The sequence below is a fragment of the Salvelinus alpinus genome, chromosome 2 (genome assembly GCF_045679555.1).
Source record: "Salvelinus alpinus chromosome 2, SLU_Salpinus.1, whole genome shotgun sequence".
NCBI lineage: Eukaryota > Metazoa > Chordata > Actinopteri > Salmoniformes > Salmonidae > Salvelinus > Salvelinus alpinus.
Genome location: NC_092087.1, coordinates 48,911,229 through 48,920,523, shown reverse-complemented (window position 1 = coordinate 48,920,523; position 9,295 = coordinate 48,911,229). Strand labels below are relative to the sequence as shown.

Below are 9,295 nucleotides of genomic sequence, written 5' to 3'. Positions count from 1 at the left end.
CATCTCCTGAATCCACCTGTAGTAGAGAGAGAGAGAGGGAGAAGAAGAGAGAGAAGAGAGACTTATTATCCTCCAGTCGTAACAAACTGACTGTCTATTCTACTTTCTAACTCGTGACATGAACGGCACCCTCCTTTGTATCACAGGAAGTGTTTGTGGGTTTTGTGTCATTCTGAGGTCTACACATGTCCAATGCAAGATGTAGGTTATTTGATTTTACATACTACTTACGAACACATTTACAAGGTTTAACATGATTTAATGTATTCAGAAACTGTTTTTGGTGAAAAACATCTTATTTGGTAATTTAAAAAAATGACCATATAAATCTGTAAATAAATATAGCTGTTGGTTTGATACTTTGAACATTCATATGTTGGAAGCACTACTAATGTAACATTAAGGTCTTGATCCTCAGATCAGACAGTCAGACAGGCAGAGGATGCTGGTGAGAGGAGTTATAGGAGGACGGTCTCATTGTAATCGTTGAAATGGAATGAATAGAATGGAGTCGAACACGTAGTTTTGATGTGTTTGATGTGTTTGACTCCGTCCTATTAAATCCATTACAATCATTACAATGAGCCTGTCCTCCTATAACTCATCCCACCAGCCTCCTCTGTCAGAGGGGTATATGTGTACAGATACCACTGTAATGTAGAATATTCACCATGACTCCGCTGCTCACCGCTCCCATAGACACCAAATTATCTACAACTGAAACACAATGAAAATGGAATTACAGTGTTTGTACATGCCTGTATATACAGTAGTTAGGTAAGTTGTATGTGTGTCTATGTTGATGTATTTTGTTTGGAACATACATTGTCTGTGATCATCCTGTCTGGCTGTAGGTCTGTACAACATAAAAGTATAAGAAGGTTGTGGTAAGAACATCTCATCATGGACAATACAGAACTAAAGGTTGATACAATCTGCATCATATTCACAAGCGGAATTCTTACCTCTGAGAATAGTTTTTCTCTGAAAAACAAATGAGGCTAAATTAATTATATTGAATATAGTCTAACCTATACAATATAATCAAAATGAGTTGATAAATTAACCCATGCCAAAGTCACTTACATTAATGTCAGCACGGTAAATTTGCAAATGATTTGTTATGCATAATTAAATGTACTCACTGGTCCTCCTCCAGAGACAGACAGCTGTCAATCCAACCAGGAGCACGCCCACTCCAGAAGCCAGTGCGGCCTGCCATAATCGCCCCACTATTTGGTGACATGATGACAACGGGAGAGGTCATTAGCTCTTGGACCACATTATTGTTCGTCTAAGAAAATGTGCACAGCTCTGTTTTCATATGTGTGAGAAAAGACAGCGAGAAAAGGATACTTACCCAGAATGCTTTCTTTACTGTTTGATTCCACATCACTTTCTGTGGAGCTTTGACCTCCTGGGCACATGCAAGAGAGAAGGACAGTTTAATAACAGAGTTATGTAAATATTTCTAAGAACAAACAAATTGTTTGATTAATCCTAAACCTTTGACTGAATTTACATTTGGCTATATTTGCAAAACTGGTTTATGCTTTAATAGAAAAAAATATAATATAAAATATAAAATATTTAGCAAACTAAATGAAACCTATTGGCTATACTTACTTTCAGTTGGACTCGCTGGGGTGTCAGTGGTCAAAGTCCAGCAAACAGTCGACCCTGATGCAAAGCAAATCATTGGATCTGATTATACAAAAATACATCTAAATGGGTTGATTTTAATCAATCAAATATCAACCTCTTTTTGTAATGAGGCAAATTTGTGATGGAAAAAAAAACATGGAGAAGATAAGCTACTCTATTTGTTTTACTTATATTTGCTAACTAGATAAAGATGACTAAGAGACCTGATGAAGGATTCACAGCCGTGCTAGGGGTCAAAGGGGAGGTCAAACCTGGTGAGAAGAGATTACTCATATTACACAAGAACAAATGTAAATTAATATAATATCTAAGGTATTTCAATAAGCAGAAAGAGAGAAGTACAATACACATTACCTACAAATCAGATGGACTAAAAATGGTTAAAAATCTGGACTGAAATTACAAGCAGCTATGAATCTATTAGTTAACCGGTCAGAGCTTTAGTGAATGAATGTGAACAAAGATATTGTACTTGCAAACTAAGTTTAAATTGGTGGATCTACTTACTGGTAGTTGGTGTCACTGTGGTGTCTGGAGAAAACACATATTAATGAAATTAGCATTTTATACATGATCGTATTAATGATTATCATGGTGTTGTTGGCCTTTTGAAATACCTTTATGATTTATCTATTCAAAGTGGGCAAAGTAGGACTATAAAAATCACTACGGACAGGTGGCTTCTAGCCCTGGTAGATTATATTTCTCCTCATTATAGAGATGATAAGACCAATTCATAAGGTGATAAGGTCTTTCAGGACAGATAAGGTGTTGATTGTTGTTGACAGCTTCCTAGAATAAAGTCACCATGTATCTAAAAGCAGAAGCCAAAAAGTGCATAGATACGATCTAAACACTCGACTAGATGAACACAGACATTCTATTACTTGTGCTGATGATCCCAGACATTGGTGTTGAGGCTGGTGTCATATCTATAGAACAGCTTAATTTACACATTAAGACAATTATTCTTATTGCTGAAACTTTTGTTGCTTTAAAATAACAGCAGTGCCACTTTAAAAGCACAAATGTGTAGTCTACCTGCTATAGAAGGTGTCTGTATAGTTGTTGGATCACCGATGTGAACTCCCACCAGATCTAAAATCATTTGGGATTGAAATGTGGTATTTAGTTTGTTGGTCAGAATGAGTATCGTCATACTAAGAAGATGCTAAAATCAAAGTGAGTCAGATCATGAAGACCTGCAGCCCTGATAGATTTGTTTAGATAATGACTCACGTGCAAAGCTTTTCCCATCACTGCGTGGTGAGAGAGAGTTTGGTCCTGAGCTCACTCTGTAGTCACAGCTCACCTCCTTACGCCTCACTGACTGTAGACGACTGATCAGATCACTATGTTTTGGAGTGAATTGACAGAACTGCTGTCCGGATGCTGAGGTGGCTTTTCTCCTCTTGATCTTTGCTGTGAAGGATGGCTGACTCTCCTCTCCAACATACAGGTTACAGGTGGTGTCAGGACTGACGGATCCAGGAATCAAACAGATGATGGTGAAGTCCTCATCAAAATTGACTGTAATGTTCGGTTTTGGATCTGTTAGGAAAGGACAGACTCCTTTTTACATCACTCTATTTGAATGTAATGTATATGTCACAAGTGACACTGACTCCTACTAAACTAGAGCCTGAAATTCTCTTTATAGTACGTATCAGCATGTCTTATTTGATATCATGCATATTTATGATGTTTAATCATGTGTGCTGTGTGTTTACAACGATTGCCTTTCACTTAATTCCTTACATTCTCACATGTGAAATCAAATTGAATCGCATGGACTATTTTGCTTGCTGGTATGGTGTGGAGTGATTCCACAGATCTCCCTCTCCCTGCTCGGGAGGAAGAACCAACCCCTGTTCGGGTAGAGCCAAACTAATCCTGCTCGGGTAGAACCGAATGAACAAACCCTGCTCGGGTAGAACCGAATGAACAAACCCTGCTCGGGTAGAACCGAATGAACAAACCCTGGGTAGAGCCAAACTAATCCTGCTCGGGTAGAAACGAATGAACAAACCCTGTTCGGAAGGACCTGAATGAACATTGGCCACCGATCGGGAATCAACTGCTGTGTTAGTTTGTCCCGTTGCTTCTAGTTAGTCTACAGCCCTAAATCCCAGCCTATTTATACGTTTCTAATAGGGCCGTGGTGATACTGTGTATTACTGTGTCAAGCTGAGTTTATAAAGAACCTTTGATTGTACTTTGGCCTGTCTCTGTGGTTGTTTTCCGTGGGATCTTAGAACTCTACTTTTGACATGTACATTTCAAATATGTATTGTCTTCACAACAAATATTTTTTAAATGACATTGGATGAGATTGTGATTTAAACAGAATCATTCAAGACAATCTGAATATAACATTTCTTACCAAGAATAGTAAGAGAGACAGAACCACTTTGCATCGACGGATAGTACTTTTCTACTGGTCCCGTGTGGCTCAGTTGGTAGAGCATGGCGCTTGCAACGCCAGGGTTGTGGGTTCATTCCCCACGGGGGGACCAGGATGAATATGTATGAACTTTCCAATTTGTAAGTCGCTCTGGATAAGAGCGTCTGCTAAATGACTTAAATGTAAATGTAAATGTAAAAACATCTCAGTTTGATCTCAGCAGATGAACTTTGACCTGCCCACGAGAGCAGCTCAGTCCCCGTGAGTGAACGTGTATAGGGTGAGTGTTTAGGATCTCTCCCCTCTGTGTAGAAGTAATAGTGAGACACAGAGACAGATGGAGGAGTCTGACAGCTGAGTCTCTCTCTCTGATGACTGAAGAACTCACTGTCAGCCTGGGAGGAGGTGGGTCTCTTAGAAAGTTGCATTTAAAAAACATTACAGGTAATCCATACATACTAACAGTATGGAAAATCCATTAATAAAATGTTAAACTATATCAACATTTATGTTTGTACAAAGTACAGTAAATCCTGTCATTATGTGAAATGAAGACGTTTAAGAAATACGACAGAAGATCTCATTTTCAGAACGAGCATAATTAATACGGTATAACAGTGAAGTGTATCATTGTTTAAACCACCAACTTACCCTGAACAGTGACTGAGACAGGGTCACTTAAAGGAGATGTATGAGACTCCCTTACAGTGTAGTAACATGTCACTTTGACCACAGCTGGAAATGTTGGACCAGACCTCTTGAGCAGCTCAGTTCCTGTTATTGTCTGCGTACACGATGAGTCTGGAAGAATCTTCCCCCCCTCCATGTTGAAGTAACAGTGAGACACAGGGAGAGAGGGAGGAGTCTCACAACTCAGCTGAACTGATTCTGTCTCTCTGATGACTGTAGAACTCACTGTCAGCTGAGGAATGTCTGTGAGAATAAGGGAATTAAGTATTTTGTGGTTTTGAGAAATGTACTGACAGTCTAATCCCTCCTTGTTATTTAAGACTTAAAGATCTTGAGTCAATTACTTTATGTGGCGACAGTATGGGAAATTAAGGAGATATAATATATTCCTTGATTGCTTCATGTAATAGCTAATGACAACACACAGTATGATAACATATCCCAAGAGGAACATGGTAATAATGGCACAACAGTACATTGTTTACAACCATTCAAATAGTCTTCTTACCCTGAATTGTGACTGTTGACGGCTCACTGTATATGGATCTAAACTGTAAACCTGTAGCACTGTACTGACATTGTATTTTGACCTCAGCTGGTGAACTCTGACCTGTCCACTTCACCAGTAGTGTTCCTGTGAGTGTCTGTTGACAGGGTGATGGTAGGGTGAATTCTACTTGCCCAGACATTTTGAAGTAACACTCAGAGACAGATGGAGGAGTCTGACAGTTCAGCTGAACTGAGTCTCTCTCTTTGATGACTGCAGGAATCACTGTTAGACTGGGCCGAGGAAGATCTGTGAGATCAGAGGGATGATGGAGTGTCTTTTTTAATTGAATTATAAATTAATTTTCAATGTTTAACTACTCATACAGATAACGTACCACTTAATATTATATGAGTTTGAAAGAGAAAAACAATTAAGACACTGTTGTCTATTTAAGCAATAAACAATGAGAATGTGCCAGGAACAGCCCTTAGGAGGGAGTTATCACACAATAATCATCGGCTTCGATGGGCATTTTGATTTTGTAAAACGGTTGCCAACATTTAAACAAAAGATTAAGGACATGTCTTTCATTAAAGACCTATTATTGTGTTTTATTTTCATCCTTCCACCAGGACAAATGCTCATTTTGGGACGTTGCTATATGGGCACAGGCAAACAACGTGAGAAGTGGATTTTTCTGACCAGAACTGTCCCAGAGCTTGGGGAAGTGTGTCTGTGCTTGTGCTGCAGCAGCAGGTGCACAAGACAAAACTTTACCAGCGTCATTCATATCGGTGAATCGCTGTGACATATGAAATACATGTGATAGTGTAATCAATCTGTAATAACGACGTAAAAAAGTAACGAACGTGTTAAATTATTATGTGACGTACAGTCATATCCAGGTCCTGATTGGTCAACCAGCTTATTTTACGCTTCAAATAGTGTTATTTTATGCATCAAACAGTGTTATTTCACGTGTATCTTGTTTGAAATGCAAAGACCCAAATGGCTTTCCATACTTTCCGGTGAATGACACAGTGGCGTCATGTACAGATGCGCGTAACTCTTGGCTGTAGTAAGAAAGCCACGCCATCTGCGCCCATTCAACATAGCCTAGATTTACGTTTTTATTAGTTCTAAACAAAATAACTTTTGGGGGGCTCTCCTACACTTACAATGATGTTTTGATTCTTGCTTGAACAGTCACTAAGATTATATTTGGTTGTGATCTTTGTAAAATAACTATTTTGGATGCAGCAAGTTGTTAGCTAGAATGCTAAACACTCACTGACATAGCAATAGACTGTAACAAAAGATAGCCAAAGAGACATTTTACTGGATGAAGTTTAAGTTATTTTTAAGTATAATGCGGTTGATCACAAGCATTATATTAAGCAGGACATTCATACAAGCCTTCAACTCCAATTATAATACAAAAGTAGTATGAAATGCAAACATATTGTTTTTGTTGGCGTTCTATAAAAACTCCCCCATGTTCTGTCACCATAGTGGATTGAGCAGTCAAATGGAATAGTGAATAGACTATTTTTTGTGTTTGCAAATGTTACCGCATGAGGGAGATGCGCCAAACGTTTGCAAACACAAAAAAATAGTCTATTCACTATTTCATTTGACTGCTCAATCCACTATCTCATCAGCCCAGTCAGGCAATTTATAAGCTTGATCTCCACTGTAAAAAGCATTTAGATATTATATCCCATTTATTTTAGACTAGCATTTGGTTTTCAACAGCAGAGATTTGTAATAACCTTGCTGTCTGTCTCCGACATTTGCAACATTGTTTCAATATTGAAATTTGATCACCTCCAGCTGCCCCATAGTAATGAACGAATGTGTCGGGATGAGACAGTCTGGCAGCTTTTCTTAGCCAGTCAAAATCATGAATCAGTATAATTTTTATGGATATATTCAAAGAAATGCCAATAGAAAAACACGAAATGCAGCTAATTTACTGTCATTCCAGCTTCAGTTTTAAGTGATTATGTTAGCTGTGTATTGTAGTTGGCTAGCTCCTCTGAATAGTGTCCTGGAGAGAGAGAGCACATTTTCTATGCTAGGCGAAATTTTGCATCGAGTTATTAGCTCATTGTTATGGATAAATCCCCCCAAAAAATTATGGAAAACAGCTTAAAGAAATGCAAATGCAGCTTCTTTGCTGTTATTCTGGCTGCACTGTTTGACGTGACTGTGTTAGCCGAAGTTTCCTAGCTAGCAAGCAAGGGATTAGAACGTTGACAGCCATCATGGCAATGGAACATTTAGAATGATCGACCAGCTGGCTTGGGTACCAACCCTAGATTTGTGTCGGGACTACACTGAGTGTACCAAACAGTCGGGGCATGGATTTTACAATGTGTCGAAAGCCTTCCAACAGGGATGCTGACCGATGTTGACTCCAATCCTTCCCACAGTTGTGTCAAGTTGGCAGGATGTCCTTAGGGTGGTGGACCATTCTTGATACATACAGGAAACTATTGTGTGAAAAACCCAGCACTGTTGCAGTTCTGGCACCTACTACCATATCCCGTTCAAAGGCACTTAAATCTTGCCCTTTCCCCCTCTGAATGGTATACATACACAATACATGTCTTCAATCTGTCTCCTCCCCTTCATCTATTTATTGATTTAAATGATTTAAATTTAACAAGTGACATCAATAAGGGATCATAGCTTTAACCTGGATTTCCCTGGTCAGTCTATGTCATGTTAATGTTTTGTATACCCAGTGTATACAGCATCTCGTGGAAGGATGAAATCGTATGGATGAATTCATCAAAATAACGTTTTTATTGAAAATATGTCAATCATTATTTGAATATTTTGGTAACCCGTTGTTTTGTCTGGTAGCCCAAAAAGTTACATATTGAAGCTTTAAATTCATAATAATGATACTGACCTTTGGCTTTGATGTACTGGAAGGTATCTGGACATAACAAAATGGGTCATTATCATGCTCTTTTTGCCATTATGAAAAATAAGAAAACATGAGATGGGAACACTTTTCACAAGATGGCGAAGCGGAACAGTCTGTAATGCATTCACAGCCATGTTATCAAGCATTCTTATCTGAACAAAATGTAAAATAATGACAGAGAAATATAAATCAATAGGATGATCAGTGGAATAAGACACACTTATTATAACCATAACATGTTGAAATATTAAGAGTTCCTAAAGTAAAAGACTAAAAGAGGGGAAAGAAGAATGGAATATCCTGTAGCACAAACAGATGGAGCGGAAAAATAACTCACCGAAAAGGAGGATGAGCAAAAACAGATGACCAGCCATATCAGGGATGAACGATGTAATTTTTTAGAGAGCTACATACATACTGTTAGTCTGACTTTACAGAAGATGGTGGCTGTGACTGGGACAAAGAATACATGTTTCAATAGAAATGTAGATGTGGGGCTTGTTCACAGGAAAACCACAGATGTCTCATATGGCAACTGTGGGCTAATGTCATGTTGCAGAGGACAAGGAGGCTGAACATTCAGAATCATTTATCGGTAATTATTTGTAGGTTCTCAAGCTATCTGTCTTTAACAGATGTTATTTTGTATTATTATTGCCGACAATTCGATTTTTAAAACCAAACTAACATGTCTGTCTGAGAATTTTTTTTATCTTCGACTTTTTGTTTTAAGTTCTTAACTGCTGCACAAAGTTTAACTACAAAAACCTTGCATTTGTGGTTGAGAGTTTGATGGTCTCTAAAATGTAGAAGGGTTTTCATATTTCATTTATGTTTGGTGAGTCATGTTTAATAATATGCCAGAGCAGTGAAGGTAAACTGATAAGCGCAGTAAATGAAAGGAAAGGAAGGAAGGAACGGAGGAGAGAAGAAGAAGCGAGTTCACACTACTCGGACTGATCAGTTTACCTTGAATGCTCTAACTGGTACCTAAATGTCAGCGCCTGTTCAGATAAACCGCGTGCTTTGCTGCGGTGTTGCTTGAAGTGCATAACATTAAACGTGTGTAGGCTGAGAATGCAGTTGCTGTTTTTAAACTAACGTTTTT

General features: G+C 38.4%; 1 long non-coding RNA gene across 1 annotated transcript; it reads right to left on the bottom strand.

The window, feature by feature from the left end:
* Window positions 1-1,148: 1,148 nt before the first annotated feature.
* On the bottom strand, window positions 1,149-2,192 carry LOC139550989 (uncharacterized). Its single transcript, XR_011670172.1, has 4 exons — window positions 1,869-2,192; window positions 1,627-1,680; window positions 1,361-1,417; window positions 1,149-1,232 (listed from the first exon to the last, which is right to left on the bottom strand). It is a non-coding gene; the product is annotated as an uncharacterized lncRNA (long non-coding RNA).
* Between the last annotated feature and the right edge of the window lie 7,103 nt (window positions 2,193-9,295).